General features: G+C 37.2%; 1 protein-coding gene across 6 annotated transcripts in view; it reads left to right on the top strand.

Moving 5' to 3' along the window:
• Positions 1-13,383, top strand: part of LOC126427214 (uncharacterized) — a 95,052-nt gene that overhangs the window by 8,789 nt on the left and 72,880 nt on the right. The gene's annotated exons all lie outside the window — the stretch shown is intronic.

Raw genomic sequence — 13,383 nt, 5'->3', positions numbered from 1 at the left:
GCAAGTTTCTTCATCTCAAAGTATGTACTGCAGTCTACGTCCTTCTGAATCTGCTTAGTGTATTCATCTCTTGGTCTCCCTCTTTGACTTTTACCCTCCACACAGCCCTCCTATACTAAATTGGGGATCCATTGATGCCTCAGAACATGTCCTACCAACCAATCCCTTCTTCTAGTCAAGTTGTGCCATAAATTCATCATCTCCCCAATTCTATTCAGTACCTCCCCATCTAATCTTCAGCAGCAGCACCACATTTCAAAAGCTTCTATTCTCTTGCACACACACGCGCACACACTCACGCACACACACGTGCACACACGCATGTACGTGCAGAGAGCCGAGACCACACTGCCAAGCTGTGGTCTCAGCTCTCTGAGACTGCGATCGTGTGAGTGTGTGAGTGTGCGAGTGTGCGTGCAAGGCTGCATGTGTCTACTGCTGACAAAGGCCTTAATGGCTGAAAGCCTTAATTGTGTGAATCTTTTTATTGTGCCTATCGCGACTCAGCATCTCTGCTATATGGTGAGTAGCAACTTTCCTTCTCTGGTATTGTTACATTCCATCCTGGATTTTCCATTGTTTGATGTTTGCTTCTATTCTCTTCTTGTTTAAACTGTTTGTCGTCCGTGTCGTCCACTTCCATACAAGACTGCACTCCATACAAATACTTTCAGAAAAGACTTCCTGACACTTAAATCTATACTCAATGTTAACAAATTTGTCTTCTCAAGAAAAGCATTACTTGCCATTGCCACCCTACATTTTATATCCTGTCTACTTTGAACATCATCAGTTATTTTGCTCCCCAAATAGGAAAACTCATGTACTACTTTGTGTCTCATTTCCTAATCTTAATCCCTCAGCATCACTAATTTTATTCGACTACATTCCATTATCCTCATTTTCCTTTTGTTGGTGTTCATCTTCTAGTCTCCTTTCAAGACACTGTCTCTGACAGAATTAAAATGTCATCGGCGAACCTCAAAGTTTTCATTTCTTCTCCATGGATTTCAATTTCTGCTTCAAATTTTTCTTTTGTTTTCTGAACTGCTTGCTCAGTATACAGATTCAATACCATCAGGGATAGGCTACAACCCTGTCTCACTCCCTTCCCAATCGTTCTTTCCTTTTCATGCCCTTTGACTCTTACAACTGCCATCTGGTTACTGTACAAATTGTAAATAGCCTTTTTTTCCCTGTGTTTGACCTCTGAAACCTTCAGAATTTGATAGAGAGTATTCAAGTCAACATTGTCAAAAGGTTTCCCTAAGCCTACAAATGCTATAAATATAGGTTTGCCTTTCCTTAATCTGTGTTCTAAGACAGGTTGTAGGGTCAGTATTGCCTCATGTTTTCAAACATTTCTATGGAATCCAAACTGATTTTTCCCAAGGTCAGTTTCTACCGGTTTTTTCCATTCATCTGTAATGTATTCATTTTAGTATTTTGCAGCCATGACTTACCCAACTGATAGTTTGGTAATTTTCACGTCTGTCAACACCTTCTTTCTTTGGGATTGGAATTATTATATTCTTCTTGAAGTCTGAGGGTATTTCACCTATCTCTTACATCCTACTCACCACATAGTAGAGTTCTGTCAGGTTTGGATCTTCGAAGGCTATCAGTAGTTCCAATGGAATGTTGTATACTTGCAGGGCCTTGTTTCGACTTGGGTCTTTCATGGCTTTGTCAGACTTGTCACACAGTATCATTTCTCCCATTTCATCTTCATCTACATCCTGCTGTATTTCCATATATTGCCCTCCAGTACATCGCCCTTCTATAGACACTTTATATAATCCTTCCACATTTCTGCTTTCTCTTCTTTGCTTAGAACTGGTTTTCTGTCTGAGCTCTTGATATTCATCCAAGTGCTTCTCATTTCTCTAAAGGTCTCTCTAATTTTCCTGTGGGCAGTATCTATTGTACCCCTAGTGATATATACTTACCCTACTAAGGTATGTAATACTCCACACGCAGACATATAGACTGCCTGGCCTGCTTTTCCTGATAACATCCTACTTAATAGCCTCCACCTGTAGATCTGAATGGGGGATTATTTTACTTCCAGAATATTTTGCCTAAGATAATTTTGTACAGTAGAGCTGCATGCTCTTGAGAAGAAGAAAACAAACATAGCTGCGGTTTCCCTTTGCTTTCATCTACTTGCAGTATTGGCACAGGAAATTGGTTAATGCTACAAGGCCAGGTCAGTTGATCATACAGACCATTGCTCCTGCAACTGCTGAAAAGGCTTTTGCCTCTCTTGAGGAACCATGTGTTAGCTTGATTTCTCCTCAGATAATACTTATTCGTGTTTGCACCTAACTGTTTTCAGTATGGTTGACATGCCAGCAAACCTACCTTGGCAGTGTCCATGGTTCATTTGGTGTGGGGGCTGTGCACTATTGTTTAAAGTGCTGTCTTGGAGCAGAAGAAATAGTCTTAGCATGTATATCTGTAGAATTACTTCATTATCTGTATGAACACAAATAACAATTGTGAGACTGCATTGGTACACATACAAACCCACAGATGAAAACTGTTGCTATGTCTCAGATTTGTGGCTGTAACTCCTGGTTTCAGGACCAGTTACTTTAAAAATTACCCTAACCAAGCATGCCTCCAGGGCTGCCAAGGGGATGCCACTTGCATGTCCTCATAGATTTTCATCTTAGGTTCAGGATTTTAAGGTCAGCGACCAGCCAATAATTTGGTAAAGCAGTATGACACAGTTCTCCATAGAAGTAAAAACAAGAAATGCATTTGGCAGTTGGGTGATTTGTTAGTGCTGGTAAGTATAAAAAATTTATTATATAGTTGTCTTAGCTGAGTGCATAGGATAACAGTATAAAAACCATAAAATTGGTGGTTCAGATAACACTAATTGCTACCAGTTCTTTTAGTTTTATTTACATTCCATATGTAAAACGAATGTTAATTTTATATCATGCTGAATCATACTTTATTAAAATTATTTTTAAGTAAAAGTTATATAAAAATGCAAGTATTGTTGAAAAATTACAATTTGGTACAAAAATGGAGAGCATCAAATTGAAAGTAAAGAAATCTCACAGAAATGTATCAAAATTTTTGTTTTAATATGTCGAATGTTGAAAAAATGTAAATTTTACTAAACCGTTACAATTCAGTATTTGTTAAATTTGCAAGTTGTTAGTAGACATGGAAGTTTTCAAAAATTAATAGTTCCGACTAGAAGATTCGAACCAGCAGCTTTTTCATTAAGGCACTTTTGTGCTATAGTCTCAATTACCAGCAATTGTGTTAATAATTAGGAAATATTTTTTAGTTGACAGCACTCAGAAATCTTGTGATCATCAAAGTCAAATTTTTGTAGTTGTTTGGTAACTGCATAGTGCTGGTTTAGGAAATTGATGTTCCAGCACTGAACTCCAAATACTCTAAATCTGAAGGAAATTGAAGAGGATGATTTGCAAGATACCATTTTCAGTCAAGTTCTTATTATTGCAGAGATGTGTCCATAATGGTTAAGGTGACAGCCCATAAAATGCAAGAAGTCCAGGTTTAACTCATCAGTGCAGCCAAAATAAATTTTTAAGTCTGTTTCATAGACAATTCGCTAATATTAGGCAGCCATTGGCTCAAATTGTGAATGTTTCTGATCAGCATAATTTATCTGGTATTCAAAATTGTATTGGCTGACTGCATTGCAGCAGAATTGTGAGTGAATAGAGCAACTGATTTTAATTGATCAATGACTGTAGGATCCATTTTTATTCTTGCAGAGGAACTGTTTTCTTTCCAAAATCATATAGGGGAACAAAATTATCTTCTGTTCAGGTCTTTAGCTCCAAACATGTTTCCTGTGTCTCTTCTTACAAACTGAAATGACCTGTGCATTTTTCTATTCCCATGAAAAGCCACTGTTCCATAAGGTAACACTTGAATTGCCAGAGGTTGTTCTGCAAGATCCACTTGTCTTATTTAATCTGATGGCTGCCACTTCAGGTCTAGTGGTCTACTGTGTAGAAAAAGTTTGGTTTTTCCTTCTCCCTCCAGTCCCCACCTTAGTCAATTATGTATCTGTCATTTTAGTATCCATGCTGCAGCCAAAAATGTGAAATACATTTTTGTGTTCTTTAATGGAGAAACTTTCTATGGCAAAGCATTGTAAATATGACTTTTCTGTTACTGTCATCTCTTTTGCTACCACATGCATCATTGTCAACTTCCTTTTGTAGATTTGTCTTTGATCCCTTTTCTAACATTTTTGTTCAGAAGTTCTGGGGTTTTCGTTTTTTGTTTCATGTTTTGCAAGATATGATCTTGCTTATAAATTAATGGAAGACCTCTTATATAGGCTGTCTTGGTGGGTCTCATATGTTCAACTTCTGGTTGGCCAAGGGGATTCAGGGGATTTAGCTTCATTTGAATTTGCTGTACAGATCTCCGCTGTCATGTAACTATGTAATGTTGTTAACATTTGCAGGTCCTCACCCTATTCCACAATATTCCCCATACTGGGTGTATTGGCTGTTACATCATGTTTGATCACCTTACCAGGTTTGTTAGGCAGAAGTATGTTCCTATCTTTCAGAATTTGTTTTTAACAGTAGCAATCTGTGATGCTTCAGTAGTCCAGTGCTCATGTTCCAATCTCTGTATTTAGAGAATTTATTATTTTGGGCATGTTTATTGCTAACAGAATAAATATTTTCCTGTTGTGTGTGTTTTCTAAACAGTTGCACAGGCTAATGTTTTGGAAAACATGTTTTGTAGATTTTCACAGGAATTTTTGTTCTCACAGCTGTGCTAATGTCACAGGATGTGATTGAGATGAATGAGTTCAGATTGTCCTTGGAAATTTAGGTCTACGTTTTCCATGGATTCTCTAAATTTCTTCAAGGAAATGGTTGGACAGCTTCTGATAAAATGACATGGCTCATGTTGTCTATATTTGCCCAACCTCATGTCATGTTGTACTTTATTGATGTAATTTTCCTCCACATCTTTCTCCCCATCTAAAGGCATGCATCTTCAGTTATGTAGCTGAGAAGTATATATATCCTGTCACTACAGTATGATAGAGAAATTCGATTGTATACAATATTTACCAGACTATATCTTAAGCATTAGTCTACTATGATGGATGGATGTTGGAACTCAAATGTTCTTTTTTTTCCCACATCACATTTGACACTTCAAAATTATTTTTTCCTCACATTTGATACTTATCTTTATGCAGATTTCAAATTTCAGTAACATGCAATGAGATAAATGCAGATTTATTTCATTCTACAGTACTGATTTTTCATGATAATAAAGCTATTACTGCCTGCATTCTGTGGTGCATCTTTCTAATGGGGCCTCTGTATGGAATATCAGATTTTGTAGCTAATCATTTCTAGTTTTCCTTCCAGCATTGTGTGTATAATGCCACTGTTAGTTAATGAAACTCTGGATCTTGTCTTGAATGCTTACATACTTTTCTAAGAGTACGAGGATTGCTTCTTGAATGGGTGTGAGGCTACAAATTCAAGTATTTTGAGTTCAGTCCCAAGCATCATCTGTCACTTTTTCTTTGTGGAAAATGACAGTTTCCATTCCAGTGTGAAGCTCTAGGTCTTCATGTAACTTACTATGTCAGTGAGTTCAGAAGTTGGAGGCAGCCAGTGGCATACCACATCCAGTAAGACAATGCCTAATAGAGCACTAAGATGTTAATAACTACTTCTACTTCTACATCCATACTCCGCAATCCACATGATGGTGTGTGGTGGAGGGTACTTTGAGTAACTCTATCAGGTCTCCCTTCTATTCCAGTCTAGTATTGTTCGTGGAAAGAAAGATAGTCGGTATGCCTCTGTGTGGGCTCTAATCTCTCTAATACTATCCCCATGGTCTCTTCACGAGATATACATAGGAGGAAGCAACTTACTGCTTGACTCCTCCTGAATATATGTTCTCGAAACATCAACAAAAGCCCGTACCGAGCTACTGAGCATCTCTCTTGCAGAGTCTTCCACTGAAGTTTATCTATAATCTCCGTAACGCTTGCGCGATTACTAAATGATCCTGTAACGAAGCATGTTGCTCTCCGTTAGATTTTCTCTATCTCTTCTATCAACCCTATCTGGTACGGATCCTACGCCGGTGAGCAGTATTCAAGCAGTGGGCGAACAAGTGTCTTGTAACCTACCTACTTTGTTTTTGGACTGCATTTCCTTAGGATTCTTCCAATGAATCTGTCTGGCATCTGTTTTACCGACAATCAATTTTATCTGGTCATTCCATTTTAAATCACACCTAATGCCTACTCCCAGATAATTTATGGAATTAACTGCTTCCAGTTGCTGACCTGCTATATTGTAGCTCAATGATAAAGGATCTTCTATGTATTCGCAGCACATTTCACTTGTCTACATTGAGATTCAGTTGCCATTCCCTGCACCATGCATCAATTCGTTGCACATCCTCCCGCATTTCAGTACAATTTTCCATTGTTAGAACCTCTCGATATACTACAGTATCATCCGCAAAAAGCCTCAGGGATCTTCCCATGTTATCCACAAGGTCATTTATGTATATTGTGAAAAAGCAACAGTCCTACAACACTCCCCTGTGGCACACCTGAAATCGCTCTTACTTCGGAAGACTTTTCTCCATTGAGAATGATGTGATGTGTTCTGTTACCTAGGAACTCTTCAATCCAATCACACAACTACCTCCAAGTTGTTGAAAGCTTCACTTTTACATTGGGTTTGCATTAGTTTTGGTGACATTTGAGATGTATTTTCCTGAGTACCAAAATTAGGTGACCCACACTTAGATCTGCATTTACCTGCTTATTGTCTTTAGGGGTGGTTTTGTAATCTAAAAAATGTGTTCTGCATATAACCTGCTACTTGTTTAGTTCCTTCTTGACCATAGTGCCCTCATGGGCTTTGCAGAGGTACCCTATCATCTTCCACTGAATAACACAGGTCAGAAAATAGGGAGCTGAGATCATCATAAAATCAAAAAATATACTTATTGGAGCCTTCACTGTGGCACAGGCAGAGGAGAGAGAGAAGTTCCAACTTAGTGTCAAACCCAAGTGATTATAAATAGTGATTGACACAGGAATATAAACATTGTTCTCAGTAAAGAAAAGAATTATAGCTTGTGAGTGGAGTTCTACAAAATGGACATGAAATTTTGTGGTGCAACAAAATTGCTTCATAGGTAGGGATTTGGTGATTAGCCAACCAAACTCACAGGAACATAATTTAGTTGCAGATGATAATCTATCAGTACGTAGAAAGATATAGAGGATCATATATAAACTAGAAATATACAAAAATTGGGTAATACTGAAAAGACATAAACTGTTATGAGATCTTGAAACATGTAGCTGAATAAAAGTACTCACTGATGATTGCAGAAAAATGCTGAATAATTTTTGGGCATTTATTAACAAAAAGTTTCCGTAACATGTGGATCAGAAATTCCAGTAATTGTACTATACATTACTCAAACTCACCATTGGAATACCACATCTCAGATGGAACTATGGCGAACACAAGATCTCGACATGCATCTTATTCCCTGTACTTTTATCCTAAAAACATTATTTTATTTTTCTAATCTTGTTACATAAATAACTCAGAGTTGCTAGTATCATTACTTCGTAGTGGTGTGTATCACTACACAGTGCTGCTGTGTGTCTGAGTCTCACTGTTCTGACATTGAATTTCACAGTGAAGAGCAACCCCTCACTGCTTGGTTGGATGCTGCAGTGAGGCATTCTTCAGGCCCAAATAAGTGAGTTGCATTGGTTTGGGTGTCCAATCAACAGTACTCTGCACATCATGGAGCCAGTACCCTCCCTTTCCTTTTGACTGAAGACAAACCAGCGAAGTCAAGAACACTGGAAAGCTTATGAGCCTGTGGCATCTTGACTGGAACCAGGGGCTTCTGTCATTCCTTAGTCCTTGCCATGGAGACCTGATAAGTGCAGGTACTTTAGATGGACATACGTTACCTTGAAATAGTTTTGTGTGTCCCCATTAATAACATAGTTCCTCAAGTCAACAACTCCTGTGGACAGGTTTATTAGCTAAACTTCACAAACAGTGCTCCACGTACGGCACTAGTTTATGGTAAAAAGTAGATATTTCTGTCATGTCTCTGGACCGGTTTGTTGGCAGCCAATGGAAGGATATTACATCATAGACAATGCACAGCTGTTAACCATCTCAGTCTTGCCATTAACATACAAACTAATCATGTTGTGGATGGCCTTTACTTCACAGCATGCTTTTGATACATGTTGACAATTCTGTTAATGTAATATAATCATATAAGTGTGTATACAGAACACATGTGCAACTTTGATTTTGAAAGTTTATTAATTTTATCTGATATACAATCCTGGTTTTGGTGAGTGGTATTGTCTGCATAGTCGTATCTTTGTGTTCTTCTGCTGCTTACAAGAGGTTCTTGTATTGGGGTGTCGAGCAGTGTTTCACTGCCTCTCTTCAAATACTATTAACAGCGTTCTCTCAGAGATGAATCTATGTTGTGGCAGACTTGATATATAGCCTTCCCTCGGGTTTAGGTTAGCCTCAAGACTGACACTTTCCCCTTATATCCTGTCTTTGTCCACAGCCCTGTTGGATACAAATCAATATCGGAAAGAAGAGTGCAAAAATAATTCATGAAAACCCAGTTTTACATTGTTACATGTTTTTTTTTGTTTGGCCACTGCAAACAGGCTTTTTCCCTGAACATTCACTTTGATCCCACTCTAACATCTGATATGTCAAGGTAGTTGTTAGATTAAACACTGTGTTTGTCTCTCCATTGAATTAAAAATATGTCATTGGCTACATAAATCGGCTTTTCAGCCATCATAACTTCCCATTACAGCCTGCAACAGGTGTTACCAATATACACTTAGGGGTTGGAGAGGGGATGGCCCATGAAAAAGTTGTACCAGCTTATCTTGGATTGTCATATTTTCCTCCAGGGTTGCAGATGCATAACTTCATTTCCTGTCTGAGGTGTTTTTTAACTTTATAAATGAAAAGAACTTTGCAAAGAACTTACATGGCTTCCATGTGCAAAATAGTAGTGAGAAGCATTTTAACTAGCTTGCTGCATAAGTGTTTCCACATTCACACTGGGCAAAACCAAAGTACCTTCTTCAAACCTGTAGCTGTCAAGACATGTACTTGATGCAGTCATCTACATGGTGCCATGACTCACTCCACACTACTGTCAACAGTAGTTTCCTTATTGTGGTGGTTTGTGACATTATACTGTGGTGTCTAAAGACCCCTATGTCATAATTATAATGTCATATGAACCAAATTACGTTTCATGTAATTGAAAGTTCTGCTGTCAGCCGATTGTAATGGATACATTCAAATGCCCAAATGATATTTGGAGTTTCTCATAAATGGCCAGTTCTGTTTTATTGCAGATTCTATTTGTAATATATTGATTGAAATAAGCTGAAAGGGGGCAGGAAGGACTGGAACCATCCAAAAATAAAATTAACTTAAATTCCAAAATAAAAATCAAGAAATGCTATTGTGATGTGTCAAGTGATTCAATTTGAATTCCATTTGAACAAGTCATAGTTCTGACTTCCAATAAATATTAGTAATATCAGGTCCAATGTCTAAAAAGGAAACAAAAAGTGAATATTTGCATTACACAGTAAAAATAAGTTAAATAGCAGGGTAGAGGAATAGAATTTAAAGCTAATCAGATACTATAACAGAAAGCTTAGGTTACATAAAACTACCTTTTGTTTTGTAAAATTTTATGTTTTACTTTATAAAGGAGTTAGATCTGAACCAGTATTTTACATGTAATAAGAGAGCTTGCAGTTGATCTTTGACTTATAAATAGAGTGGAGAGCTCAATAGAATTGTATTGCGAGCTTGAAGCCATTGACCACATCACACTTCACCAAGCATTTTGCAGGCAATTCACCAGTTTTCCCTACTCCTGCACACTTGAAACGCGAAAGGTTCTCTATTTGGCTTCATTCATACAGCACACAGTTCAGTTTAGTAATGTTACTGGAGTTTCTCAAGTCATGCAATTGCAAATATAATAATAATAATAATAATAATAATAATAATAATAATAATAATAATAATAATAATAAATCCCGTGGAGGCCCGGGAAAAGAATAGGCCTCCGGTATGTTCTGCCAGTCGTAAAAGGCGACGAAAAGAACAAACCACTAATAGGGCTAACCCCCCTTTTAGTGTGATTAGTTGGTTCAGGACAGAACTAATGAAGCCTCGGACAAGCGCCGTCATGGTCGGGGACGACGCTTGAACCCTATGCCCGCCCACAATGGTAACGACACTGCTAGCCAACTGGAAAATGATTTAAATCCAAATAGAGGTGTTTTGCAGGATATGCTTCCTGCAACCACCCTAGAAGGAAAACAAAGACAGAGGATGAGATGGTCAGATGAAGTTAATCGACACCTCATGTTCTGTTATTACCAAGCAACAAACCTAGGAACCAACACAACTGGATACAGATCACAAGTATACACAACATTTATTACCAGATACCCAGAATTAAAATTTTTAACAGAACAACGACTAGCTGATTAGATCCGTGTAATAATAAAAAATAACAGGATACCCCAGTCAGAATTAGATAACATCAAACAACAAGTACAACAAATACTGGAACAAAATAATGTGCAATCAGAAGAAGAAGAAAATACAGTAATGGACTCAAACATCCCAGAGCAAACAAACAAAGAACAACATGCACCAATTAAACAATCAGAGGAAAACGAAATCTTAAGGCAGCCACCAGAACAAGCACAAATAGAACACAAAGTGACACAGATATTAGATATAGAAGAAAAATTTCAGCTAACATATATAGAATACAAAGACACAAATACAGACATTAGACCATTCTTGCATAGACCACCAAATAACCCACAAGTCGAAACAACAATAAAAACTATCAACACAATCATACACAACAAAATAAATGAAAACACAACTATGGAAGAGTTACAACTACTGGTATATATAGGAGCACTCACTACACTAAATATACACACTAGGCAGAGATCAGAACCAACCAACACACAGAAGAAACCCACAAAACCAGCATGGCAACACAGGCTACAGATCAAAATAGAAAAACTGAGAAAAGACATCGGACAGCTAACACAATTTATAAGAAATGCAATCTCGGAAAAAAAACGAAAAAGGTTAGGTAAAATCTCACAACAAGAAGCGACAGAGCAATTAGACGAAAAGAAGCAGAAATTACAAGCATTCGCCAAACGACTCAGAAGATACAAAAAAAAAGTGAAAATAGAAGGAAACAAAACCAAACATTCAACACAAACCAAAAGAAATTTTACCAGTCAATAGATAACACACACATTGAAATAAACAATCCACCAAACATAACAGACATGGAACACTTCTGGAGCAACATATGGTCAAACCCGGTACAACATAACAGGCATGCACGGTGGATACAAGCAGAAACAGACACATACAAGATGATACCACAAATGCCTGAAGTGACAATTTTACAACATGAAGTCACCCAAGCAATTAATTCTACTCACAATTGGAAAGCCCCTGGAAATGATAAAATAGCAAATTTCTGGTTAAAGAAGTTCACCTCAACACATTCACATCTAACTAAATTAACAGTTACATTGCAGACCCATACACATTCCCTGATACACTTACACATGGAATAACTTATCTGAAACCTAAAGATCAAGCAGACACAGCGAACCCAGCTAAATATCGCCCCATAACATGTCTACCAACAATATACAAAATATTAACTTCAGTCATTAAACAGAAACTAGTGACACATACAACACAGAACAAAATTATAAATGAAGAACAAAAAGGCTGTTGCAAAGGAGCACGAGGATGTAAAGAGCAACTGATAATAGATGCAGAGGTGACATATCAAGCTAAAACTAAACAAAGGTCGCTACACTACGCATACATAGATTACCAAAAAGCTTTTGATAGTGTACCCCACTCATGGTTACTACAAATATTGGAAATATATAAAGTAGATCCTAAATTGATACAGTTCCTAAACATAGTAATGAAAAACTGGAAAACCACACTTAATATCCAAACAAATTCAAATAATATCACAGCACAGCCAATACAGATTAAGCGTGGAATATACCAAGGAGATTCATTAAGTCCTTTCTGGTTCTGCCTTGCTCTGAACCCACTATCCAACATGCTAAATAATACAAATTGTGGTTACAATATTACTGGAACATACCCACACAAAATCACACATTTGCTATACATGGATGATCTAAAACTACTGGCAGCAACAAATCAACAACTCAACCAATTACTAAAGATAACAGAAGTATTTAGCAATGATATAAATATGGCTTTTGGAACAGACAAATGTAAGAAAAATAGCATAGTCAAGGGAAAACACACAAAACAAGATGATTACATATTGGATAACCACAGCGACTGCATAGAAGCAATGGAAAAAACAGATGCCTATAAATATCTAGGATACAGACAAAAAATAGGAATAGATGATAGAAATATTAAGGAAGAGCTAAAAGAAAAATATAGACAAAGACTAACAAAAATACTGAAAACAGAATTGACAGCAAGAAACAAGACAAAAGCTATAAATACCTATGCTCTACCAATATTGACCTACTCATTTGGAGTAGTGAAATGGAGTAACACAGACCTAGAAGCACTCAATACACTTACACGATCACAATGCCACAAATATAGAATACATCACATACATTCAGCAATAGAAAGATTCACATTAAGCAGAAAGGAAGGAGGAAGGGGATTTATCGACATAAAAAACCTACATTATGGACAGGTAGACAATTTAAGAAAATTCTTTCTAGAACGAGCAGAAACTAGCAAAATACACAAAGCAATCACCCACATAAATACATCGGCTACACCACTACAATTTCATAACCACCTCTACAACCCTTTAGATCACATAACATCAACAGATACAAAGAAAGTAAATTGGAAAAAGAAAACACTACATGGCAAGCACCCGTATCATCTAACACAGCCACACATCGATCAAGACGCAGCCAACACATGGCTAAGAAGAGGCAATATATACAGTGAGACAGAAGGATTCATGATTGCAATACAGGGTCAAACAATAAACACCAGATATTACAGCAAGCATATTATTAAAGATCTCAATACCACAACAGATAAATGCAGACTTTGCAAACAACAAATAGAAACAGTAGATCACATCACAAGCGGATGTACAGTACTAGCAAATACAGAATACCCCAGAAGACATGACAACGTCGCAAAAATAATACATCAACAGCTTGCCTTACAACATAAACTTTTAAAACAA

Source organism: Schistocerca serialis, chromosome 11 (genome assembly GCF_023864345.2).
Source record: "Schistocerca serialis cubense isolate TAMUIC-IGC-003099 chromosome 11, iqSchSeri2.2, whole genome shotgun sequence".
Taxonomy (NCBI): domain Eukaryota; kingdom Metazoa; phylum Arthropoda; class Insecta; order Orthoptera; family Acrididae; genus Schistocerca; species Schistocerca serialis.
The sequence above is the reverse complement of the archived record's forward strand: the minus strand, read 5'-3'. Positions and strand labels throughout refer to the sequence as shown.